This window comes from Heptranchias perlo, chromosome 19 (assembly GCF_035084215.1).
Source record: "Heptranchias perlo isolate sHepPer1 chromosome 19, sHepPer1.hap1, whole genome shotgun sequence".
NCBI classification, from domain to species: Eukaryota; Metazoa; Chordata; class Chondrichthyes; order Hexanchiformes; family Hexanchidae; genus Heptranchias; species Heptranchias perlo.
Genome location: NC_090343.1, coordinates 5,581,608 through 5,608,697, shown reverse-complemented (window position 1 = coordinate 5,608,697; position 27,090 = coordinate 5,581,608). Strand labels below are relative to the sequence as shown.

The 27,090-nt window shown below is 48.1% G+C and overlaps 1 protein-coding gene across 1 annotated transcript in view; it reads left to right on the top strand.

Moving 5' to 3' along the window:
* Positions 1–4,863: 4,863 nt before the first annotated feature.
* Positions 4,864–27,090, top strand: part of raly (RALY heterogeneous nuclear ribonucleoprotein) — a 100,578-nt gene continuing 78,351 nt past the window's right edge. The window contains exon 1 of the mRNA XM_068000755.1: positions 4,864–5,048. The gene's annotated coding sequence lies outside the window, so the exon portion shown is untranslated. The remainder of the gene's footprint in view (positions 5,049–27,090) is intronic.

Below are 27,090 nucleotides of genomic sequence, written 5' to 3'. Positions count from 1 at the left end.
GTGCTTTGATATTTTAAATTTCTTGTGGCTGAACAGAATTGCTCAGTTATCTGGAGTGTACCGAGTATATAAATACCCAGACATGAACCCTGTCCCACTCTCTCCTCCATATATAGATATCTATAGAAGCTGCTTAATGTTGAGCTATTGAATGACATTCGTCATGTGAAGGGAGGCAACAAAATAACAAGTTGGAAAGATGTTGCCACCTACGGAAAATGCTCTTACAAGTAGCTGAATAACAAAGACAAGAGAAAGCACGAGAGGGACCTTGAAATTGGTGAACGAATAATTAAGAGGTGATTTTCTAACTACATTTGGAGGTGATAAACCTCACACACAATCAGTGTATACCGGAAAATCGGGGGTGGGCCCTCTGCAATTTTCACACCATTGAATTGTCCTCTAATGTGATCTTATGAAATTCCTTTTCTGGCTATTTTAATTGCAGGATTAAAATAAACACCTCAGTTACAATTGGAGAGAAATTTTATATATTAGGTGTTCTTACCCTAATATCACTCAGCATACTTTCAACGTCTAGTAATCAAATGGAATACCAATCAAAAGCTGATTTATAAGTTAAAGTGCATCTAGTTCGCTGTTAAGTGTCAGTCGTGTCTCAGTGGGTAGCGCTCTCGCTTCTGCGTCCAAAGGTCATGGGTTCAAGTCCTGCTCCAGAGACTTCAGCGCAGCACCGAGGCTGACACTCCAGTGAAGTACTGAAGGAGAGCTGCACAGTCAAAGGTGCCGTCTTTCGGGTGAGAGGTTAAACTGCGACCCTGTCTGCCCTCTTAGGTGGACGTAAAAGATCCTGCGGTGCTATTCGCAGCAGAGCAACAATATGAACCTGCATTTATAGAGCAGGGGAGTTCTCCCTGGTGTCTTGGCCAATATTTATCCCTCAACAATCACCTAAAAAACAGATTATCTGGTCATTATCACATCGCTGTTTGTCCGAGCTTGCTGTGTGTAAATCGGCTGCCGTGTTTCCTACATTACAACAGTGACTACACTTCAAAAATACTTCATTGGCTGTAAGGGGCTTTGGGATGTCCTGAGGTCGTGAAAGGTGCTATATAAATAAATAAAATGCACCTCATTGTAAATGCAAGTTTGTTCTTTCTTTCTCTTTACGCATCTTAGAATGTACGTGCAGTTTTTTACTATTGGCTGGGATTCGACGTTAAATGAGTTTAATTTAGCCTGTGGGTCTATGCCAATGGTCCCAGGGCATAAGGACACAGCACAGAGCTGTACCTAATTCAGCACTAATTGGAAACCTCAGTCAAAGGCCACAGGGGTGGTTGTTGTGGGAAATGTGGCACTGGTGCAGTAGGTAGAGGGTGAGGCACATTGTTGGAGCTGAGTGGAGGGAGTTTTCTTCTGCATACAGCTCATGCAATACCCAGGGGCCCTAGGATTCTGTACCACATCAAGGCCAGTTTCTGAATTAGGCCCGACCAGGTCCTGCAGTGTGAGAATGCAGGGGTCCCAGTATAATATTTTGAATATCATCTTGCATCTGAACCACTTCCTGTTGTGTAACACTTATTTCCTGTGCTGTCACATTTTTTGTGTCACCTTCATTCTTCTGTCACGTTATTTCTGTCACGCGATTTCCATCATGTTTTCTGTCTTGTTTTTCTATTGATTTTACTTAACTCTTCAGCCCAGCACTACTTGCTCCCTAACATAGATGGCGCCATTGCCTACTTACCTGTGGGACCTCCCGGTCACCACCCTGGGTGGCGCTGTGGGTCCAAATTCAGGCCTTTCAAGCCTTCATTCATTCTTTTTTTGCCTCCCTCCTCCATTGCTGCCCATTCCCGCTGCCCTCAGCTTCCCCCGTACATTCTCGGCTGCTCCCCTACCCCCTGATTAGCAACCTGCTGCCCTGGGGTTTAGGGGACCAGGGCGAGGTAAGGTGGTGAGAAGGAGGGGTTGTGGCAGATCATGGAATCATAGAATGATACAGCACAGAAGGAGGCCATTCGGCCCATCGTGCCTGTGCTGGCTCTTTGAAAGAGCTATTCCATTAGTCCCATTCCTCTTGCCCTTTCTCCATAGCCCTGCAAATATTTCCCCTTCGAGTATTTATCCAATTCCCTTTTGAAAGATACTGTTGAATCTGCTTCCACCGCCCTTTCGGGCAGTGCATTCCAGATCATAACAACCCGCCGCGTAAAAATGAGCAAGAGGACGGGGAGGATACAGGAAGTGAGGGGTTCCATAGTGCAATGAGCACTTAAAAAAATTAATCTGCCAGTGGCGGGAAACCAGATTTTGAATCGGGGTGGTGGGGGAAGAGGAGGTGGAGGGCGGAGGTGAGGAGAGGGAAAGGGAAGGAAATGGGGTGCAGGTGAAGGTGGGCAATAGAAGAGTGAGGGGGAGGGATAAGTGGGGGGTGTTGGGAAAGGAGAACGGTACCGATGGAAGGGAGAGGGCGGGGGAAGCAACAGGGACAGGGAAGTGGGGCAAGGCAGGGAAGCGAAGGGGAGGGATGGACACAAGGGGTGGTGGGAAGGGGTTAGAGAGAGATTGGGAGGAAGGGTAGAGGAGGACACAGGGTGGGGGGTTGGAGAGCAAAAGGGTAAGAGCTCCACTCCTTTCATGTTGCTGCCCAGTGCACTCACTTCCAGTCATCTTGTCCCATGATAAGTTCCTATGTTCATATTCATAATGGAAACTGCCTCTATAGACTGCAGCTGCAGTGCCTCCACTGGCAGGATAGTGTAACTGCAATGTGACAAGTTTACATAGGCAGTTTCCATTATAAATCTCATCTTACTCAATGTTCTGTGTATATTTTTTTCCACACTGAAATAAAGCAGTTTTGCAAATGGAAAAAATCGTCATCACACCTAGGGCTATCGCAGTCCCACCTGGGCAGAGGTTGAGGTGCACAAGTGCGTAAGACATGGAGATCCAGTCCAGAAGAAGAGAGCTTCATCGTTACGCTCTCGCGTCCCACGACCGTGAGTGGCAAATGCAAAGCGGTGAGAATCAGCTTCTGTAAAAAGCAGGCAAGCAGATTGTTTAAGAGAATGACTGACAACACCGAGCCTGAGCAGATATCTGTGATGAGGCCTCATTTGTAACAATTGCTCATTGTGTTATACACAGGGAGTGAAGACTAAGTGCAGTCTTCAGATGAAATGGGGTGAGAGGGCAGGGAATAACTGGGCCCAAGAATTGCAAGTGTAATTCAGTCCCTATTTTAATGATACGCGTGCTATCCTTAATTTTATATTTCCATTATAAATTCCTATCTCCACATTTAAACTGGAAACTGCTTTGTAAACATTAAAAAAAAATTGTTCTCGGAGATGTGGGTGTCGTTGGCAAGGCCGGCATTTATTGCCCAACCCTAGTTGCCCTTGAGAAGGTGGTGGTGGGTCTTCTTCTTGAACCGCTGCGGTCCGTGTGGTGATGGTGTCAGGGAGAGAATTCCAGGATTCGACCCAGCGAAGATGAAGGAATGGCGATATATGTCCAAGTCAGGGTGGTGTGCGTGACTTGGAGTTGATGGAGTTCCCACAACATTGCCGCTATTGTCCTTCTTAGGGTGGAGGTCACAGGGGAGTTACTGCAGATACTGCGTACTTCATGCCCAGTGTGCTGGCGGTGCTTGTGTGCTCTTCCTTTCAACCTTCCTCCATGATAAATTCCTATGGCCACATTTATAATCCTCGCCCCTCCCTATCTCCTTAACCTCCTCCAGCCCTACAACCCTCCGAGATCTCTGCGTTCCTCCAACTCTGGCCTTTTGCGCATCCCCGATCTTAGTCGCTCCATCATTGGCGTCCGTGCCTTCAGCTGCCTACGCCCTAAGCTCTGGAATTCACTCCCTAAACCTCTGCGCCTCTCTGCCTCTCTCTCCTCCTTGAAGACGCTCCTTAAAACCCACCTCTTTGACCAAGCTTTTGGTCACCTGTCCTAAAATCTCCTCATGTGGCTCGGTGTCAAATTTTGTTTGATAGCGGTCCTGTGAAGCGCCTTGAGACATTTTACTATGTTAAAGCCGCTATATAAATGCAAGTTGTTGTTGTTGTTGTTGTTTGTTGCAGTGGAGGTCACGGGGGAGAGAGAGGTACTGTTGAAGTGATCTAGGTGAGTTGCTGCAGGTAGTACGTACTTCATTGCGCTGGTACCATCTGTGTGCTCTCGCCTGTCAACCTCTCCCCATTATAAATACCCATGCCTACATTTATAATGGAAACTGCCTATGTAAACTCGTCACACTGTAATTCCACCCTCCCACTGGTGGTGGTGCTGCAGAGCCTCCATTATGAGGTTGTGGGGGGGGGGGGGGGGTTGAATTATAACCTGCCAAGTTTACAGGGGTTTCCCATTATAAATGTGGACATAGGAATTTATAATGGGGAGAAATTGATAGGAACAGCACACACACACACACACATAGATCAGATATTTCATCTTGCTAGATCCAAAGGGTCTTTATAATTATATAGAGATAGGTTTAGAACCCAGGTTAAAAAATGGATGCAGGAGTCTTTTCTTTATTATTCTTAAATTTTTAATCGATAATAGGAGCTGCAGCTATTTAAAAGCTGATTCCAGCCGATTTCCTGTAATTACTGCCCTGAGATTAGGAGCAAGCGAGAAAAAAAAAAGCTTAGCCAAGAAGATGGATCTGAGGCGAACCCACCGTCAGCGCAGAGGGAAGAGAGCCGGACCTCAAAGCGGCGGAGGAGTCCCCGCCGGGCCAACAAACGGCAAACCGAAGGCAGTCGGAGGAAAAAACTATCGCTGCTGGTGTGGGACTCCCTTCCTGCGGGGTCGTGGGGTGCATTGCCAGCTGGGTGTGTGTCTCCCCCCCAGCCTCTGGTCACCCCTCCAGCCCGCAGTGGAGAGTGCCGGCTGCTGGTAGATTTCGCTGCGCTGGTTTCTCTCTCTCTGCCTTGTTATTTCTCACCCACAGTCAAGTCTCTTTCTCTCCCTCCTCTTATCCTCTCACTCTTCTCTCTCTCTCTCTCTCTCTCTGTTTTGCCGTTTTTTAAACTCCTGCATTTTCTTGCCTCTCGGTGAGTAATTTTAACTATCTGACGTTTTGATTTTTTTTCTCTTTTTTTTTAGAAAAAAAAGAACAAAAGAAAATCCCTGGATTTTGATCTTTTTTATTGTTGCATTTCCTTAAAGAAATATATAGATAGATAGATAGATGGGCAGGAACAGTGTGATTGCTGGTGTATATATAAAAAATAGTTTCTATCTTGCTCTTGTGTTGCACAGACACTACTGTGAATATATATATGTGTGTGGTTGACGGGTGTTTTTGTGACTGGAAGGCTGTTTCCAGTGGGGTCCCGCAAGGCTCAGTACTGGGTCCCTTGCTATTTGTGGTATATATTAATGATTTGGACTTGAAGGTGGGGGGCTTGATCAAGAACTTTGCAGACGATACAAAAATTGGCCGTGTGGTTGATAGTGAGGAGGATAGCTGTAGACTGCAGGAAGATATCAATGGACTGGTCAAGTGGGCAGAAAAGTGGCAAATGGAATTCAATCCGGAGAAGTGTGAGGTAATGCATTTGGGGAGGGCAAACAAGGCAAGGGAATACACAATAAATGGGAGGATACTGAGTGGTGTAGAGGGACAAAGAGACCTTGGAGTGCATGTCCACAGATCCCTGAAGGTAGCAGGAAGGGTAGATAAGGTGGTTAAAAAGGCATATGGGATACTTTCCTTTATTAGCCGAGGCATAGAATATAAGAGCAGGGAGGTTATGCTAGAACTGTATAAAACACTGGTTAGGCCACAGCTTGAGTACTGCGAACAGTTCTGGTCACCACATTACAGGAAAGATGTAATCGCACTAGAGAGGGTACAGAGGAGATTTACGAGGATGTTGCCAGGGCTGGAGAATTTTAGCTATGAGAAAAGATTGGATAGGCTGGAGTTGTTTTCTTTGGAACAGAGGAGGCTGAGGGGAGATTTAATCGAGGTATATAAAATTATGACAGGACTAGATAGAGTGGATAGGGAGGACCTATTTCCCTTAGCAGAGAGGTCAGTGACCAGGAGGCATAGATTTAATGTAATTGGTAGAAGGATTAGAGGGGAGCTGAGGAGAAATTTTTTCACCCAGAGGGTGGTGGGGGTCTGGAACTCACTGCCTGAAAGGGTGGTAGAGGCAGAAACCCTCAACTCATTTAAAAAGTACTTGGATGTGCACTTGAAGTGTCATAACCTACAGGGCTACGGACCAAGTGCTGGAAAATGGGATTAAGCTGGATAGCTCTTTTTCGGTTGGCATGGACAAAATGGGCCAAATGGCCTCCTTCTGTGCCGTAACTTTCTATGATTCAATGATTCTGTGTGTGTGTGTGTGTGTGTGTGTGTGTGTGTTTGAGAAAGATTTGGGATCATTAATGTGCAATGTTAAAGGAAATATATCATTGTACACACAATCCGGCTGTGTATGTGCAACTAAACTGATGTATCGAGATCTTTTTAATGCTATCCCATTTTGATTTTTCCTTTTTCTTCTTCTCTCTGATGTATTTTTAATCAGTTGTATATATTTTTTCTCTGAAGGTTGCATGTTCTCCCCTCTGCAAAAATGTCACTTTGATGCAAGTTTTTAAACAAAAAATGCAATTTTACTGCTCAATCTCTTACGATTTTTCTTTTTAACAAGAAAAAAGTTTGTCACTTTTTAAAATCTCGGTTGGTTATGTTTTTGGCAGATGATTTCTCTTTTTTTTAAATGGAGTTGCTTGGTTCAGCGAGGGAGCTAGGGGTGCTGAGGAGATGGTGGTGGTTCGATGGACAGAGAGGTTTTTGCGATAGACGACTAGCTTGTTTTTAGTAGTCACCTGCTTTATATTTTCTACATATAATAAATGAAACTGTCAAAAACAGACTCCTGACTGGTACTTAGTAAATTATTGCAAAAAAAAAATGTGAGAACGGGCAGTTAAAAGTGGAAAAGGAGCATTTGAGATGTTGAACATTTAATTTTGCTTTAGAGAGAGACAGCTTTAAAATGTCAATCTTTACTCCCAAGGATTTGGCGATAATTATTCCCTGTCCCTCGTGACAGCAGGAAATCAATTTTTTTTAAATGTTAAAGGAACTTTTAAAGGGACGCTGTCCTTGTGGGGAAGAAAAAGTGGCAAATTTTTTGTGGTCTATTTACAAACACTGGACATGTCTTGTAAATTGTATCAAAGTGTGTTATTTAGTGCGGATATCAATGTGACAAAGATAACTCCTTTCTTCCCCCTCAAAAACAAAAACAGGTTTGGCATTGAGGGGCGCAATTATCCGATCTGTTCACATCCTAACGGAGGGGAATCTTGCCCCCCGAGATGGAGATGTCGTAAAATTGACCCCAATATTGTGTTTTGAAGCTGTCCAAACCTCCAGGTATCAGATTAAAAACATGTAAGCAGTCCGATGAGTGACGGGGCTGGTTGCTGCATGTTGCCGTGATCGTTGCTATGGGTGGGCCTGCTGGCTTGCTGTTGCTACAGGCAACCCTATTTTCGGGTTCCACTCACACTACAACTGTAGCGTCATCGTGAAGCAGTTTTAGCTTCGCGCTGACACCGCGGTTACAGTGTGAATTCAGCCTGCGTCCCTCGTCGGGGCCCAACCTGACCCTGGGAACCGACTGACTGAGACTTCCCGGAGAGAAGGTCGTCTCACTCCAACATCCCTTTGGAACCAGTTCGGAGCTCGACACCCTGATCTAGACTCCAGGTTTAGCGTCAATGCCAAGCGGATTCAGGTTTGCATCGGTGCCAAGATTGTGAAGGGCAAATTCACCCATTGGTTGCGGTCTCTGGGTTGCTCCGAGGCTGTTCTTGAGTTGCGAGGCTGTGGAATTCATTTCCAGGATTCCAGGATTGCCCTGGCGTCTCCAGGAATTAGAGACTAATCTCCAGGACACTGCTGCCAGCAACACCCGGGAGAAAAAAAATCACAGGGCGTTAAAAAATTTGTGTTTATTTAATATTTTCTTTGAACACTTTTGTTTATTATACCGGGAAAAAAATTCTGTTTGTCTGACAGTCAAGAATCACCCAATCGGATAATGAAGAGTCCATTCACTTTCCGATCGGCCGTGGGAAAGTGGTGCACCGCGAGGATGTATGAGTTGGGCAACCAATGGCGGGAGAGTGGGGGTGGGGCATTTGGAGGTGGGAGGGTCATGTGATGAAACCTCCAGGAATATGTCACCCTACTTCCAGGCTTAGTGGTTGAGGCAGAAACTATTCCAGATTCGTTTGGATGGGTGGATGAAGGAGAAGGGATTGAAGGGATATGGGAACTGGGTGGGTAGACATGATGAGAACTATTTGTTTGCGTGGCGGGTAAAGGCCAACATGGACTGGTTGGGCCGAATGGCCAGTTTCCATGTTGAAACTTCTGTATATTTCTATGATTGTGTTACCCAATCAGAAGAAGAGCTGGTGGAAATGGGTGACATCACCAGTCCTTTGAACGAGGGCCTCTGACTAAAAGTTGTTTAGTTTGAGAAAGCTAAGAGCAGGCCAAAATAGTGCAGGATGCCATTAAGTTTGAAAGGAGCAGGTGAGAGGATGAGGTAAATCAAAGAGTGATCTTTGGGGAACACCAAGCTTGGGTTTTAAAAGCCTGTAGATTGTAGGAGGAGGAAGTGACTGAAGTAGGAGAGCAGTCCCACCATTTTGAGCCTCTAAAAAAGAAAGAGATGGTGTGATGAGTCTTTTTTTTTGACTCAATGGGACGAGGATGCAGGGAGGAGGATGAGCGTGTCGACTTACAGTGTCAGCCGGGGCAGAGTGGGCAGCACTCTCGCCTCTGAGTCAGATGGTTGTGGGTTTAAATCCCACTCCAATGATTTGAGCACAAAATCCAGGCTGGCACTCCAGTGCAGTACTGAGGGAGTGCTGCACTGTTGGAGGTGCCGTCTTTCGGATGAGATGTTAAACCAAGGCCTCTCAGGCGGATGTAAAAGATCCCATGGCACTATTTCAAAGAAGAGCGAGGGAGTTCTCCCCAATGTCCTGGCCCATATTTATCCCTCAATCAACATCATTAAAAAAACAGATTATCTGGTTATTTATTACATTGATGTCTGTGGGAGCTTGCTGTGCACAAATTGGCTGCCTCATTTCCTACATTACAACAGTGATTATATTGATCACACCTGTTAAACGGGACAGGGAATTTAACTGGCCTATTGCGGGAGATTTCTCCCCATTTTATTTAGTTACTATTCCCGCTATCCCATTCAATGCCCCTTTATACTGAGCAAATAGACCAAACGTACGTAAAGGGTAGAGTTAATGGAGCAATCTCTTGGATTCCACCAGAAGCACAAACCAGGGAACGCACTTTTGTCAGTCCTCTGGTGTCAGTGTAATTCTCAACCTCCAGTGCGTGGGGATGGAATTCAATGTTTGGGGCGGTTTCTGTATAACTAGCAAATCAACTGATGTTGCCGCCTTGGGATTCCTGCAGTGACCCTGTTTGGTGTCAGACATAGCAATTAAGATGGGACAGTTGAGCAGTAAGACTGCCACCTTTGGGTGGTTCCTCGGGTACTGGTAACCTCATTATCCCAGTGGAAGTGGAGTTGTCCCATTTATCAGGTTATCTCTATTTGTACTGATTTAAATACATTGGATGTCAACTAGCAACCAGATACAGTGACCCCTGAAAAGGGGGGTTTCCTGCTTTCCTCCTTCCTCCCATGACCCATGCAGCCGCTTCCCAAATACGATGGATGAATGGATAAATCCATATTTCTCCAAAAACCAAGCAATAGTTCTTTCTGTTTGGTTTAAAAAAAACACTTCAGCCCTTAAAGAGTGAACCAAATATTTTCTCTGTAAAACCCTGGTAAGAGTGTTGCTTCTTTAAGAGGCGGGTCCATTATTACCTGTCTCCTGGTTTAGCGGAATCTTACCCTTTTGTTTGTTTTTAGTTTACTCTGAAGTGGAGTTTGCTCTTTCCATGAGGTGTTTGTTGTTCCCTTTTTATTGACCCTTATGATTTAACATTTGAAATCGGAAACAGGGCAGCTAGTCAGTCAGATACTGCACAGCAAAAGATCTTTGGAAAACGCCTGTTGAATTAGTTAAAGGGGGTCTGACCGATGAGCCGTTACCTGAGTCGCACTCGGTGAAAGAACGTACGCAGGTGCCCTTAAAAAAGCAATGCATTTATATGGCGCCTTTAACATAGAGAAATGTCCCAAGGAGTGGACTGGAGCGTAATCAGACAAAAATTGATGCCGAGCTGAAGAAGGAGATATTGGGACAGGTGACCAAAAGCTTGGCCAAAGAGGTGTGTTTTAAGGAGGAGAGAGAGGCGGAGGGGTTTAGGGAGAGAATTCCACAGCTCAGGACCTAGATGGCTGAAGGCACGGCCGCCAATGGGGACGGACAAGAAACCAGAGTTGCAGAAAGGCAGTTCTCAGAGGGTTGTGGGGCTGGAGGAGGTTACAGAGATAGGGAGGGGAGAGGTGGTGGAGGGATTTGAACACGAGGATGAGAATTTTATATTGGAGGCGTTCAGGGATCTGGAGCCAATGCAGGTCAGAGAGCACAGGGGTGAAGGTGCACGGGACTTGGTGCGAGTTAGAATACGGGAAACAGGATTTTGGATAAGCTGAAGTTTGTGGAAGATGGGAGGCCGGCCAGGAGAGCATTGGAATAGTCGAGTCTGGAGGTAACAAAGGCACGGATGAGGGTTTCAGCAGCAGATGAGCTGAGGCAGGGGCGGTGACGGGCGATATTTCGGAAGTGGAAGTAGGCGGTCTTGGTGATGGAGCGGATATTGTGGGGGGGGGGGGTCGGAAGCTCAGCTCAGGGTCAGGTAGGACGCCAAGGCTGAGATAATGGCCGGGGAGGGGGATGGAATGGGTGGCTAAGGAACGGAGTTTGTGGCAGGGGCCTAAAACGATGGCTTCGGTTTTTCCCAATTGAGGAAGTTGCGGCTCATCCAGGACTGGATGTCGGGCAAGCAGTCTGACAACAACAGGCTTAAGTAGTGAAATCCAATCATCTAAAGACACTCTTACGGCTTCTCTGCTTTACGGCTTTGCCGTTGATATCCACCGTAACTTTGGCCAGCAGAGCCGTGAGGTAAATGTGGTTCTTCAGCAGCCAATCCCCTGGGCTACAAGACCCATCTCAGCAACTCCTCTGGGGGCTATGATGGTGGGAGGGGGCTGCATATTTGAAAGAAAGTAAGAACTTGGATTTATATAGCGTCTTTCACCACCTCAGGACGTCCCAAAACGCTTTACAGCCAATGAAGGACTTTTGAAGTGTTGTCGCTGTTGTAATGTAGGGAGACATGGCAGTCAATTTGCACACAGCAAGATCCCACAAACAGCAGTGTGATAACGACCAGATAATCTGTTTTAGTGATGTTGGTTGAGGGATAAATATTAGCCAGGACACCAGGGAGAACTCTTCTTCGAAATAGTGCCATGGAATCTTTTACCCCGTCGACCTGAGAGGGCAGACGGGGCCTCGGTTTAATGTCTCATCCGAAAGACGGCACCTCCGACAGGGCAGCAGTCCCTCAGTACTGGCACCGGGAGTTTCGGCCTGGTTTATGCGCTCAAGTCTGTGGAGTGGGACTCGAACCCACAAACCTTCTGGCTCAGAGACGAGAGTGCGACCCACTGAGCCGCAGCTGACGCCGGGTAAAACAAACGCCCGCCCAGCGGTGGCCTGAGCTCTTGCCAGCGGCGTGGTCTCCCATTGCCAGCGCGGGCTGGCGTTTCCCCAGACAATGGGGGATGGTCCATCTGCCAGAAATAAAGCTGTGAACCAAGGATTTGAAGCAAGTGAGCGTGCACATGCTTGCACATATATACAGTTGTCTGTTGCTGTGGAATCCTTGGGGTGGAATTCACAGCACTGACACCCTCGGGCTATATGCATAACTGATTCTGCTTGAAATAGGCCTGAAATAATTAATCTCTGGCGCATATTACTTGCGTTCGGTGCAGCGATCTGCAATGAAAGCTCAGCCACCTGTGTTTTATGTGGAACATATATAGAACAGGGTATTTTTAACACCTCTAATGCCGTGCCTTGATGGGAAGCTTAAGTTCCATTGCAATGCCTCGATTTTAAAATTCTCATCCTCGTTTTCAAATCCCCCCCCGTGGCCTCGCCCCTCCCTATCTCTGCGACCTCCTCCAGCCCTACGACCCTCCGAGATCTCTGAGCTCCTCCAATTCTGGCCTCTTGCGCATTCCCCGATTTTAATCGCTCCACCATTGGCGGCCGTGCCTTCAGCTGCCTGGGCCCTAAGCTCTGGAATTCCCTCCCTGAACCTCTCGACCTCTCTCTCCTCCTTTAAGACGCTCCTTAAAACCCACCTCTTTGACCAAGCTTTTGGTCACCTGTCCTAATATCTCCTTATGTGTCTCGGTGTAAAATTTTGTTTGATAATCGCTCCTGTGAAGCGCCTTGGGATGTTTTACTGTGTTAAAGGCTCTATATAAATGCAAGTTGTCTTTCTTGTAATAACAGTGTCCTTTGGATGAGAACAACACGTTCTTTTCTTTAACAAGATTGGTGTTTGCTGCCATTATACCGGAGTGTATCAGACAATATTAAACGTATTAATCTGGGGATGTAATTGACACTGTTGCTATCTACCAGACATATTCCACGCTTGTGTGGGAATTTGATCATTTACATGTGCAAAGATACTGCCGTCATCAATCACAGCCTCCAGCAGCTCATTAAACAATGCAGCTCATTAAACAATTGCTTTAATGATCTGCTTCCTCTATACAATGACAGAATATGATGGTGAGGTTGAGATGTTCTCCTTGAAGGGCCTGACGCATGCTGGGCATGGTCCCATGGGCACTGGCTGCCCCCCTGCCCCCCTGGCCCCCCTGCCCCCCTGGCCCCCCTGGCCCCCCTGCCCCCCTGCCCCCCTGGCCCCCTGGCCCCCCTGCCCCCCTGCCCCCCTGGCCCCCTGGCCCCCCTGCCCCCCTGGCCCTGGGTACCTTGCTTAAATGGCCTTTCTTCATACGTAGGCCTTGACACTGAGTGTTTGGCGGGACTTGGTACCGGTTAGAATACAGGCAGCAGAGTTCTGGATGAGCTCAAGTTTATGGGAGGCCGGCCAGGAGAGCATTGGAATAGTCAAGTCTAGAGGTAACAAAGGCACGGATGAGGGTTTCAGCAGCAGATGAGCTGAGCCAGGGGCGGAGACGGGTGATGTTACAGGGGTGGAAGTAGGCGGCCTTGGTGATGGGAGCGGATAAGGGGTCGGAAACTCAGCTCCGGGGTCAAATAGGACGCCCAGGTTGCAAACGGTCTGGTTCAGCCTCAGATAACGGCTGGAATCGGTGCCTAGAGAACGGAGTTTGTGGCGGGGGCCTAAAACGATGGCTTCGGTTTTCCCAATTGAGGAAATTGAGGCTCATCCAGGACTGGATGTCGGGGAAGCAGTCTGACAAAAACAGGCTTAAAGGGGCTGTAGTGAAATCCAACCATTTAAACTCACTTTCACGGCTCATTTGCTTTACGGCTTTGCCGTTGACATCCACCATAACTTTGGCCTCCGTGTGTAGGGCGAGGCATTGAGGATTTGGCGAGGTGCATCATAACTCAAGCTGACCCTCTTCTCACTTGACCTCCACACACATGCACTTTCCAGCCAGGGGTCACTGGATAGTGATCAGGAGCAGCAAGCCTGGCTGATTACTCCCCCTTATTCGCATTGGGACACTGAGGCCCAATTGTGGCCCCCACTCTGCTGCCCTGGCTGAGGCCACAAGATAATTACATGGGAACAGGAGAAGGCCTTTCAGCCCCTCGAGCCTGTTCTGTCAGTCAATTAGACCATGGCCAATCTGTATCTTAACTCCATCTACCCGCCTTGGTTCTGTCACCCTTAACCTAACAAAAAATCTATCAATCTCAGTTTTGAAATTTTCAATTGACCCCCAGTCTCAACAGCTTTTTCGGGGGGGAGAGAGTTCTAGATTGCCACCAGAGATCTGGCTTCCACTCACCAGGATTGTCTGGAGCTCTGGTCTCCTCTTGCCAGGACTGTCTGGAGCTCTGGTCTCCACTTGCCAGGACTGTCTGGAGCTCCGGTCTCTGCTGGCCAGGACTGTCTGGTGCTCTGGTCTCCACGCCCAGGACTGTCTGGAGCTCCGGTCTCCACGCCCAGGACTGTCTGGAGCTCCGGTCTCCACGCCCAGGACTGTCTGGAGCTCCGGTCTCCACGCCCAGGACTGTCTGGAGCTCCACGCCCAGGACTGTCTGGAGCTCCGGTCTCCACGCCCAGGACTGTCTGGTGCTCTGGTCTCCACACCCAGGACTGTCTGGAGCTCCGGTCTCCACGCCCAGGACTGTCTGGAGCTCCGGTCTCCACGCCCAGGACTGTCTGGTGCTCCGGTCTCCACGCCCAGGACTGTCTGGAGCTCCGGTCTCCTCTCGCCAGGACTGTCTGGTGCTCTGGTCTCCACGCCCAGGACTGTCTGGAGCTCTGGTCTCCACGCCCAGGACTGTCTGGAGCTCTGGTCTCCACGCCCAGGACTGTCTGGAGCTCTGGTCTCCACGCCCAGGACTGTCTGGAGCTCTGGTCTCCACGCCCAGGACTGTCTGGAGCTCTGGTCTCCACGCCCAGGACTGTCTGGAGCTCCGGTCTCCACGCCCAGGACTGTCTGGAGCTCTGGTCTCCACGCCCAGGACTGTCTGGAGCTCCGGTCTCCACGCCCAGGACTGTCTGGAGCTCTGGTCTCCACACCCAGGACTGTCTGGAGCTCTGGTCTCCACGCCCAGGACTGTCTGGAGCTCCGGTCTCCTCTCGCCAGGAATGTCTGGAGCTCGGTTCAAACCCCGTACTTTCTGACTCAGAAGCAGGAATGCTACCACTGAGCCAAAGGCTGGCTTGTTGCATTGGGAGGGGATGTAGGGTATTAGACACAAAAGCTGAGAAATTCATTGGCGTCCAAAATGGCAGACGGCGTGGGTGCTCACATTCCATGCTGGAAGTCCGCCGCCCGCCATATTGGTAAAGGCTGAAGTAACGGCTCGCCCAGGCCCCTTAGCCTTTGCAAATAGGGGTTCAGGGCCCCTTCCCGAAATTGGGCTGCCCGAAGGCTAAAGCGCTCCTCCCAACTCCACCCAGTCCCGAAGAATGTTGCCGCCCCCCCCCTCTGCTCGGCCCCACTCCCGATCACCTCCCCTCCCCAGGACCCACCTGAGGGGCACTGGCTGGTGGTGTAGTGGCACCGAAACTTAAATCCCCTTCACCGACAAGCTGCCACGGCGGGGAGAGGGAGGATGGGAGAAGAGGATGGATGATGGGGAGGGAGGGGTGGGGACGGATGGGCGGAGAGGGATGTGGTGGGGGAGATGGGTGGGGGAGGGGAGGGGAGGGGTGGAGCGAGACACGCAGCTCGCCTGTCTAATCGAAATGAGGCCCAATATCGGGTGGGCCTCGGGCCTACCCGCTCGGGATCGTTCCCTGCGCCCAGTTCGAGCCGTCATCCAATTTCACGTCCAATTTTCACCTCCAATCAGAATGGCTATTGTTCAGATAAAAGTAGGGAAACGGGAGTCACTCGATGCTGAGCAGTCGGGAGAACCCCGGCTGGTTTTGATCATCTCCTCATGTGGCCAGTTGTGCGTGACCTACTGCTATCCCTGCAGAGATGGCCTAACCCATTGCAGACTGGGGTTGAAGGCAGTGGCTGGAGGTCAGGGAGCAATGCGAGTCGGCAATGGAGAGACTCCTTCTGATATTGCAAAGCGGGTGGCTGCACATAAAATGGTGAGAATCTTCACTGATTCTGAAATTAATTAAATCGTAGGACATAAATAACAGGAAGATTGACCATAAAGTGTTGCCTCTCAGGTTGTAGATGACATTAAGGGTGTAATGGTGCTAAAAGACTTTAGACATTAAAACACGTTTAATCTTCCCACCTCTGCTCACGTGCGATCTGATCCTCGTGGAACACAGATTGTTTATTAGCATTTTAAATGGACAGAAAATCAATGTTTCAATAATTTAGTTAACAGGACTCGGTGGCATAGTGAGCTCACACTTTGCCTCTTCCCTTCTGGCACTTGGGGTTGAATTCAGCCCATGGAAGACTCTTACTGTCTGTCTGTCTTTGTCTGTCTCTCTCTGTGTCTCCTTCTCTGCCTCTGTCTCTCTTTAACTCCCCCTTTATGTCTCTGAGTCTCTCTCTCTCTCTATCTCTGTCACTCCCTTTCACCCTCTCTCGCTCATTCTATGACTCTCTCTTTGCCTCTGTCTCTTTTTCTGCCAGCCTCTCTCTCTGATTCTCCCTCACTATATCTATGTGTGTGTCTCTCTATACATAGCTCTCTCTGTCACTCTCCCTCACTCCCTCTTGCTCACCCTCTCACTCGTTCACTCCCTCTCTCGTTCGCTCTCTTTGTCTGCTGACTGTGTCTCTTATGGTGAGTCTCAATCCAATTCCTAGTGGACTAATGCCTACAGCAGCAATATTGCTTGCGAACTGGCGCCAGAAGTGACAATCGTCTAGAGAGAGGTCAAAGGTCAGAGGCCTGTTGGGGTTGTGGAAATGCCACTGAAGTGCAGCGGGAGTTGAACCTAAGGCCCATGGCTGGGACGCGTCAGTTTACTCTGCGTCTGCTCCGTGCCGCATCTAATTCCTGTTGTTCAAAGGAAAGTTTCAGACCGAGGTAGGGTTGCCAACTCTGGTTGGACGTATTCCTGGAGGTTTCATCACATGACCTCCCGCCCTAACCGCCCCGCCCGCACTCTCCCGCCATTGGTCCATCCTCCGGGCACACTGCCTTCCCACGGCCAATTGGAAAGGGAGCAGACTCTTTGTCAGCCAATTGGATTAATCTTGACTGTTAGTGAAACGGCCTTCTTTCCCCATCTCCAATAGTTTTATAACTAATAAATGAAAGTGTTCGACAAAAGTGAAAGGAACACATTTTCTTTTTAACGCCCCTATGATTTTCTCCCTGGGTGCTGCTGGCAGCAGTGTCCCGGAGATTAATCTTTAATTCCTGGAGACTCCAGGGTAATCCTGGAGGGTTGGCAACCCTAGGCTGAGGGCCAATGCTGTGTGACTGACCTGGCAATAAGGGTTGCCAACTCTCCAGGACTGTCCTGAAGTCTCCAGGAATTAAAGATTAATCTCCTGGACACTGCTGCGAGCAACACCCGGGGAGAAAAATCATCGGGACAATAGAAAAAAATAATTGTGTATTTCTTTCATTTTCTTTGAACATTTTGTTCATTAGTTCTACAAATATTGGAGATGGGGAAAAATTGCTGTTTGACTGACAGTCATCCAGTTGGGTAATGAGAAATCTATTCTCTTTCTGATTGGCCACGGGAAGGCGGGGCACCGTGAGGATGGACGTGCCGGGCGACCAATGGCGGGAACGTGGGGTGGGGGGGAGGGGGAGGGGGAGGGGCGGGGCGGTTGGAAGTGGGAAGTCTCCATGATGAAACCTCCAGGAATACGTCCAACCCAGAGTTGGCAACCCTGCAATTGGCAGCTTGCTCCTGGCAATCCGATTACCGTCACTCAGGGCTGTCTGACTCCTTACTACTGGGAGAGAGCTGATTGAGACTGGCAGTCGGAGGATTTTGGCCGTGAGGCAGGACCGAATAATTCCCCTTGCTTCGATATAACCAGCACTGCACGGCAAACAAAATCAATCAGGTTAACCTGGCGATATTTAATTGTGCAGAAAAAAAATGAGGATTTTGGAATGTGGTGGAGGCTTGGCTCTCTGTTTTTAATTCAGTGTGTCTTACTCAGGTGAATAAATTAAATTAAGGTTAATTGCAATCTTTGTTGGGTGAGGGGAATCTCTGGGCCTCGTTGAAGGCGCACCCTTGGGTTTGGAATGAAATGCTACCTCGACTGATTAGTCACAACAAGGGAAAGGCACTCAAGGCACTGTGCCCAGTCTTTTGGTTCTCCCCTCTGGACCCAGGAACAGACAGATTTTCTTTAGCCCCAGCCCAGTACCTTAGAGCCCAGCCCAGCCCAGCCCTGCCCCGTAAAAACCAGCCCCGTAGAGCCGAGCCTATCTCAGCCTAGACCGTCCCAGACCTGCCCCCAGCCCAGCCCAACTACTTGGACACTTCTTCATGCGCTCTTGATGCAGAGGGATGAGGGATCTCGCCCGTTTCAGAATGATTTTGTGTCTTTTTTTTATCAGATTCGATATTTACAACAGCATCTTGATATCAGCAGCACTGGTGGGCTTGTAATTCCGGCTGTCACCAGCATTTTGGGATTTTTTTGTTGGATGTAACATGTTCTTTGTTCCCGGTTTTTGTTGCGTTTCGCATAAATGTTATTTCATTAAAATCTTTAAATGAAAAAGTTTTTAAAAAATTAATTAAAATCCAAGTGTTTCCTTGAACACTTATGGTGATCTTTAAGGGACATTCAGGACAAGATGTCCCTAACCCTGCGCCTGGGCATACATTGGAGTGCCTTGGCACATCGCATCGAGGAGAATCAGATGGAGAGAAGTCCTTGCCCCTCCCTGTCTCTGTGACTTCCTCCAGCCCTACAACCCTCCGAGATCTCTGCGCTCCTCCAATTCTGGCCTCTTGCGCATCCCCGATTTTAATCGCTCCACCATTGGCGGCCGTGCCTTCAGCTGCCTAGGCCCTAAACTCTGGAATTCCCTCCCTAAACCTCTCCTCCTCCCCACCTCTCTCTCCTTTTAAGACGCTCCTTAAAATCTACCTCTTTGTCCAAGCTTTCAGTCACCTGTCCTAATATCTCCTTATGTGGCTCAGTGTCAAATTTTGTTTGATAATCGCTCCTGTGAAGCACCTGGGGACATTTTACTACGTTAAAGGCGCTATATAAATGCGAGTTGTTGTTGAATGCAGAGATTTCCTATACTAAAGGGCGACGTTTTTCCCGCTTGGAGTCATACGTTGTAGCAGTGGATTAATCAGCGCTGTGTTTCAGTCAAGGGGACTACTGTAGAAAAATAACACCAAAAGCTTAATGTTCTTGTAAAGTCTCAACTTGTCACAACAACATGATGTCTCCTGTGACGTGCTGACCCTACCTGCAACCTCATCTCTTTACTTTCCGGAGCAGGGGATGGTGATGGAGGAGAGAAGTGTGTCGTGGGGTTCAACCCGGCCATTCTTAATATTACTGTGAAACATACGCACAATCCAAGGCTTTGTTTGTTGGGCGATGGAGAGAGGTCGAAGAAGCTCAAATCTGTTTGGTTGTATGGTAGGGTTGCCAACTCTGGTTAGAGGTATTCCAGGAGGTTTCATCACATGACCTCCCACCTCCAACCCCCCTGCCCGCACACTCCCGCCATTGGTCCATCCTCCAACTGCCCCGCCTTCCCACGGCAAATTGGAAAATGAAGAGACTCTTTGTTATCCAATTGGGTGATTCTTGACAAACAGCCTTTTTTCCCCCATCTCCAACATTTTTATAATTAATAAATAAAAGTGTTCCAAGAAAATGAAAGAACATTTTTTTTATGCCCCGATGATTTTGCTCCCTTGAGTGTTGCTTGCGGCAGTGTCCTGGAGATTAAGCTAGAATTTCTGGAGACTCCAGGCCAATCCTGGAGGGTTGGCAACCCTAGTGTATGGGAAGGCAGCTTTCTACCAAACCAGAAAAGGGGACCCAGGAGACAAGATTGTAAACTAGAGGAGCTACTTCTTAAAGATAAGTTAAAGGAGCAACTTCCTCATACATTATTTTCTCCCAGCTACTTCTTGTGTAACTCACTGGAAGCAACTTGCTCCCCAGGCCTCTTCCAGTTCCACTGTGCAATCAGTCTTTCATGGAGGTTTTATGCTGCAGCTAGTTGCACCAACAATCCCAGACAGGCTGAATTCTGTTTGCCCTGCCGAGCTAGAATTGCAGTAGAAAGCTCTGTGCCTGTGTGGTTACACTCATCCACAGAATCCCCCTCCCTGCGGTTAAAATCCGTAAACTCGTCCAGTCCTACAAAACCCCCCTCCTTCCCCGAACTCTCTGACTCTTGCACATCACCCCTGTCCTTCGCCCCACCATTGGCGACCGTGCTTTCAGCCGCCTAGGCCCCATGCTCTAGAATTTCCTCCCTAAACTCCTCTGCCTCTCCACCTCCCACCTTAGGACCCACCTTAACATCCGCCTCTTTGACCAAGCTTACGATCAGCCCCCTAATCTCTCCTCCTTTGGCTCAGGGTCCATTTCTTCCTTATGTCTCATAGAAGAGACTCTGAGCTCCTACTCTGGAGTTACACTCCATGGGTGATGCTCACACTGCTTCTCTCCCTTTCGTAAATTCAGGCCCTGACTCTGGATTGAAGGTGCATCTTTAATATTGTTGTGAAGTGGAAATAATTTTACTTGATGCTAAAGTTACAACACAGACATAGCCCACGAGTGGTATAAGGAATTGCTTATTTTCTAATGGGTGACCTTTCCCTTACCTCCTAGATTGCAATTTCCCTCATTCTTTTCTATCTCTCCAGCACAAATCTTCTTTTCTTTCTCTATTTTATTGATTGTGGTAGGGTTATTGTTGCACTAAACCTTTCTCTTTGGTTCTTCTTAAATTGTAAAGATTCCATCCTCCGCATTCTTCATTCTCCCAGCTTCCACACATTGTTCAAATCAAGGATCATTCTCTCCTGCTCTAATTTATCCTTTGCTGGGACATTCCAAAGTGCTTCACAGCCAATGAAATACTCTTGAAGCGCAGTCACTGTTGTGCAGCTAATTTGCGCACAGCAAGATCCCACAAACAGCAATGAGATAAAGGCCAGTTAATCTGTTTTAGCGATGTTGGTTGAGGGATAAATATTGGCCAGGACACCGGGGACAATTCCCCCGCTCTTCTTTAGATAACGCCATGGGATCGTTCTCATCTACCTGAGAGGGCGGACAGGGCCTTGATTTAATGTCTTATTTGAAAAACGGCGCCTCTGACAGTACAGTACTCCCTCGGTGCTGCACCGGGAGTGTCAGCCTGGGTTATGCACTGAAGTCCCGGAGAGGGCTTGAACCTACAACCTTCTGATTCACACATGAGAGTGCTATCACTGGATTGTAGCCGTCCTCCCCTTCCGCAGAGTTCCCTTTCAACGAAGAATTTGAAAGCAGAGACACATTTTCTCTGATCATAGGGTTTAGCCATCAGTGTGCCTTTGATGGGCTTGTTAGCTGCAGAATAGCTGATGTAGCAACTGTACTGCAAACAATCTGCCAAGATAACCTTCAGACATCTCAACAAATGAGACACCCTACTGAATATTTTCTTTTGTGTGTGTGTGAATTTTGTGCTCATTGTGTGTCGAGTCGCCAACTCTTGTTGGCCGTATTCCTGGAGGTTTCATCACCTGCATCCAACTAGCCGGCCCCACCCGGTCAAACAGCCTCTATTCTCGTCTCCAATATTTTTATAACTAATCAAAGAAAATGAAAAAAACCCACCATTTTTTTAAAAACTCCCCCTGTGAATTTTCTCCTGTCTCTCACAGCATTGTCCGGGAGATTAATGTTTCATTCCTGGAGACACCCACGACAATCATGGTGTGAGGGATGTTACTGCTGGGCAAAATGGAACACTTTTCATGTGTAAAAGGGAAACCATGGGCTCGAGCCGCCCGATTTTCCTCCGGTGGTGAGCAAAAAAAAAAGCTGCTGATTGTAGGCGGAAGATTGTAAAGAGCTCTACGGTTTTCGAAGATCGCAGGGAAGAAGAAGTTAGGGTTAGGATAGGGTCCACTGGGCCTTGAGTTCAACGTGATGAGGGTACAGAGGGGAGGAAGATTGATGGCGAGGGCATATTTGAAGTTTTGAAAGAAAGACTATGCATTTACACAGCACTTTTCATGACCTCAGGACGTACCAAAGCTCTTTGCATCAAATGAAATACTTTTTTGAAGCGTAGCCACTGTTGTAATGTAGGAAACGCGGCAGCCACTTTGCGCACAGCAAGATCCCACAAACAATGACCAGATAATTTGTTTACAGTGGTGGTTGGTTGAGGGTAAAATATTGACCAAGACACTGGGGAGAACTCCCCAGAACTAGTGCCGTGGGATCTTTCACATCCACCTGAGAGGGCAGACGGGGCCTCGGTTTAAAGTCTCATCTAAAAGACAACACCTCCGACAGTGCAGCACTCCCTCAGAACTGCACTGGGAGTATCACAAGTCGTGGAGTGGGACTTGAACCCATGACCTTCTGACCAACTGAGCCACATTGGAGGGACTAGGAAGGATGGTACAAAGGGCTGTATTGAGGAAATGGAGAAGACAAGGAAGATTGTGACAAAGAGAGAGAGATGGGAGGTTAGAGGCGAGAGAAGGGTTGCCTCTTAGGCAGCAGGCCTTTTCTTATTAGTGATCTGTCTTTAAGTAGCGCCACAATTGAGCTGGCGTGGGCCTTTTGCTGAACTGTTATCAAGCATTGAGTTTCTGTCTGTTTATGGGATGGATCAGGTCATGAACATGCTGACTTGCTCAGTCTGGAGTCCAGCTTTTCTCTGCTCTTGTCAATAACTGAGATTTTCAGACGGGTGTGGCATGTACGTACATGGCAACAGTAACCTAGCGCCGATGGTACTGGACTAGCAACCCAGAGGTCGGGAGTTCAAATTGAATTCAATAAATCTGGTCACTTGTGGGTTGGCACCAGGACAATATGATGGTGAAAAGTCATCATATAAAACCTGACTCACTTCAGGTACAGGAACTTGCTGTCCTTACAAACAGCAATGTGATAATAACCAGATAATCTGTTTTTAATGGTGTCGATTTAGGGTTAAGTATTGACCCAGGAAGACCTTCCCTGCTCTTCTTTGAAATAGTGGCCGTGGGACCTTTTACATCCACGTGAGAGGATAGACGGGGCCTCGGTTTAACATCTCATCTGAAAGAGGGCACCTCCGACAGTGCAGCACACCCTCAGTACTGCACTCGGGGTGTCAGCCTGGATTATGTGCTCGAGTCTATGGAATGGGGCTTGAACCCATGACCTTTCTGATATCAGAGGGGAGAGTGATTCCTACAGAGTCACGGCTGACACCTAATGCTGATTGACGACTCAGCACATCCAACGGGGAATTGACTATTTCGATCCAACACCCAGGCCTCCTTGTGACTAGTTTATGAGCCAGAATCTAGTTTATGGTGATAATAAGTAATATCTTCTCAGAGATGTGGAAAGGAACGCAATCCTACTCTTCCTGTATTTCCTAGCCAGAGGTTATTGCTCAGTGAAGCTATTAGAAATGGTAGTGTGACAGAGAGCAGAATTCTCAAACGACTGCTCGTAACTCACGTCAAAGAGTGGCCATTTGGAACCTACGTGTCCTTGTATTCTGGCTCGAGGGAGCACAAAGACTACAGGCTCCCTTGTCCTTTGCTGCATTTCTGTCAGGATACCGAGATGAAACACAAGCTTGTTAGAAACTGAATTGAGTGGGCTGCCCCAGTAGCTCTGGGCTAAATGTGCTGTCCACTCTGCAACTCAGACCTGCAAATCAAGAAGGTCCCAGGTCTGCTCGGTTTGTGCAAAGTCACATAGAATTACATAGAATTTTACAGCACAGAAACAGGCCATTCGGCCCAAAGCGACTCAAACTACATGACTGCTGGCCTTTGTGATTGGATGACACATCTTCTCTCATATCTCCTTTTCTATTCCATTCAATAGTAACTTTCAAAAGGATAAATACTTGAAAAGGAAAAATTTGCAGGGCTATGGGGAAAGAGCGGGAAGTGGGACTAATTGGATAGCTCTTGCAAATTGCCAGCATAGGTATGATGGATCGAATGGCCTCCTTCTGTGGTGCAAGGATCTATGAGTCTATCTACTTACATAGAATTACATAGAATTTTACAGTACTGAAACAGGCCATTCGCCCCAACTGGCTTATCCCGGTGTTTATGCTCCACATGAGCCTCCTCCCACCCTACCTCATCTCACCCTATCAGCATATCCTTCTATTCCTTTCTCCCTCATGTGTTTATCCAGCTTCCCCTTAAATGCATTTATGTTATTCGCCTCAACTACTCCTTGTGGGAGCGAGTTCCACATTCTAACCACTCTCTGGATAAAGAAGTTTCTCCTGAATTCCCTATTGGATTTATTAATGACTATCTTATATTTATGGCCCCTAGTTTTGGACTCCCCCACAAGTGGAAACATCTCTGTGTCTACCCTATCAAACCCCTTCATAATTTTAAAGACCTCAATCAGTTCACCCCTCAGTCTGTTGAGTCTTTCCTGATAGTTGTATCCTCTCAGTTCTGGTATCATCCTTATAAATCTGTTTTGTACCTTCTCCATTGCTTCTATATCCTTTTTGTAACATGGGGGTAAATTTTAACCCGGAGTTGGGAAGAGGACGGTGGCGGGGGGGTTTCCCATGTCCCGGATGTCCTTACGATTTTGATGTAAGGACGTCTTTTATTTTTTTTTGGTTTCCTGCCCGGCAGGCCAGCCTGATTCACAGGCTGTTGCCAGTCGGACGGGATAACAGCCAGGAAGTGGATGCCAGCAGGTAAGTCTTAAATTGGAGGGTTCGGTCATGTTGGGGGGGGGGGGAAGTGGGGATCATCGGAGAGTCGGGGGTCATTGGGAGTCGGGAGTCATCAGGGGTCGGGGTCATCAGGCGGGTCGGGGGATGTTGGGGGTCGGGACTTATCGGGGAGGTTGGGAGTCATCAGGGTCGGTCATCGGGGGGAGTCATCGGGGGGGTCAGGGGTCATCGAGGGGTCGGGGTCATCGGGGAGTCTGTCATCATGGGGGGATGTTGGCGATCGTGGGTTGGGGTGGCGTTGGAGATCGTGGTGGGGGGCGTTTGCTGCAAGTAGGCTTGTTGGGCCTGGGGGAAGCACTGCTGCTCCTCTGGGCCCATAGGCTGTGCTATAAAGGCACTAACCTGCAGTTTTGGGCCTTCTCGCCTCCTCTCACACGGTGTGAAGTAGAAGGCCCAGGAATCCCGGCCCCCAGGAATTAAAAATAAAAAAGCTGTAATCAGCCATGATCACATTGAATGGCGGAGCAGGCTCGAAGGGCCGAATGGCCTACTCCTGCTCCCATTTTCTATGTTTCTATGTTAAAATGGAGGGCCGCAGTCTCCTTGAAAACTTTCACTGACCGACCTGCCTCCTAAGAGCGGGTTGGCCGCCCGCCCCTCGTCCCGCCTCAGTTAAAACCGGAAGTGGGGGGTTGGAAGCGAGTTGGGGTCGGGTTTTAGTTTTTCACAATTTTTACCTTTCCACCTGCCCCCAACCCACCCACTCATGGGGTTAAAATTTAGGCCATGGCGACCAGAGCTGTACACAGTAGTTAGCTGATCTCAGCCAACTGGCAATTGGTCTCAGGGCTCCCAATGAAGTACTTTTGAAGTGCAGTCACTGTTGTTATGTAGGAAATGCAGCAGCCAATTTATGCACAGCAAGGTCCCATAAACAGCAATGAGATAAATGACCAGAAAATTTGTTGTAGTGATGTTGGTTGAGGGATAAATATTAGCCAGGACAGCATGGAGAACTCCTCAGCTCCTCTTCAAATAGCACCATGGGATCTTTTACATCCACCTAAACAGGAGGATAAGGCCTCACTTTAATGCTTCATCTAAAAGGAAGGTCTAATACCAGGTCTGTATTGAGTTAGCCAATCTCAACTGAAGATTGTAAGGACATCACAGTGGCGTTAGTGCCCTTGAATGGGGTAAGTGGAAATAAGCCTGGTCCTACCCACTGGGCAATGATCCCTGCTGGAAGTTGTATGTGAATGGATGTCAAGTGGGATCAGGATTTGGCTTTGCTGTGATGGTACTCCTTGTTCAATACTTTACCAACACTCAATGGTAGATGGTCCTGTTCCTGTGCCTCGGTGCTACAGGAACCTGGCTCTCCTAGTCTCTCTCCTCGTTCAAGGGAACTGACCCTCCTGTGGTGCCCTTACCATCTCAGCGCAGCCCCTGGATGGAAATGGATGGGGCGGATCGCACGCTCGTAACGGATTCTTCCTGATTTACCAATCGTTCACAGACAGAAAATCGGACGGGCTCCCTTACAGATTCTCCACATCTGATTTTCCTCTAGGAGCACTGCCAGGAAGTCATAGGAACATAGAAACATTAGGAAGAGGAGGAGGCCATTCAGCCCCTCGAGCCTGTTCTGCCATTCAATTAGATCATGGCTGATCTGTACCTCAGCTCCATTTACCAACCTTTGATCAATATCCCTTGATACCCTTACAAACAAAAATCTATCGCTCTCAGTCTTAAAAGCTCCAATTGTCCCCCAGCATCCATCAACTTTTGGGGAAGAGAATTCCAGATTTCCACTACCCTTTCAGTGTGAAAAAGTCCTTCCTGATTTCACTCCTAATTGGCCCAGCTCTAATTTTAAGATTGTTCCCACCAGAGGAATAGTTGCTCTGTATCTACCCTATCGAATCCTTTTAATATTTTAAACACCTCGATCAGATCACCCCTCAATATTTTATATGCAAGCCTAGTTTATGCAACAATACACCCAGGCACAGGAACAGGACAATTCCCCCCTCACTGTCTAGGCTCACACATGGAGAATGGGCAAGTGAAGAAGCTATCAGAGGGGACCAGTGCCCATGAAAGTGTAGCCCAGCAGGGGTCAGTGCCCATGCAAGTGTACCCCAGCAGGGGTCGGTGCCCATGAAAGTGTACCCCAGCAGGGGTCAGTGCCCATGAAAGTGTACCCCAGCAGGGGTCAGTGCCCATGAAAGTGTACCCCAGCAGGGGTCAGTGCCCATGAAAATGTACCCCAGCAGGGGTCAGTGCCCATGGGAGGGAATTGGTGACTAAAAAATAAATATGTGAGATGGGAGATATTGGATTGGGTTGTGCAGTGGGTTTGGGATTTGGGCTTGCAGCAGCAAAGAATGAGATGATACAAGTTTTTTCTCTTTGCTTATTGTAAGTGGCAGCTTTGCTCAGTTGGTAACACTCTCACCTCTGATGTTAGAAGATTGCGGGTTTAAGCCCCAGTCCATGACTTGAGCAGTTAATCTAGGCTGATTATTCCATGAAGCTGGAAGGGAGTACCACATGTATTTAAATCAAGACCAC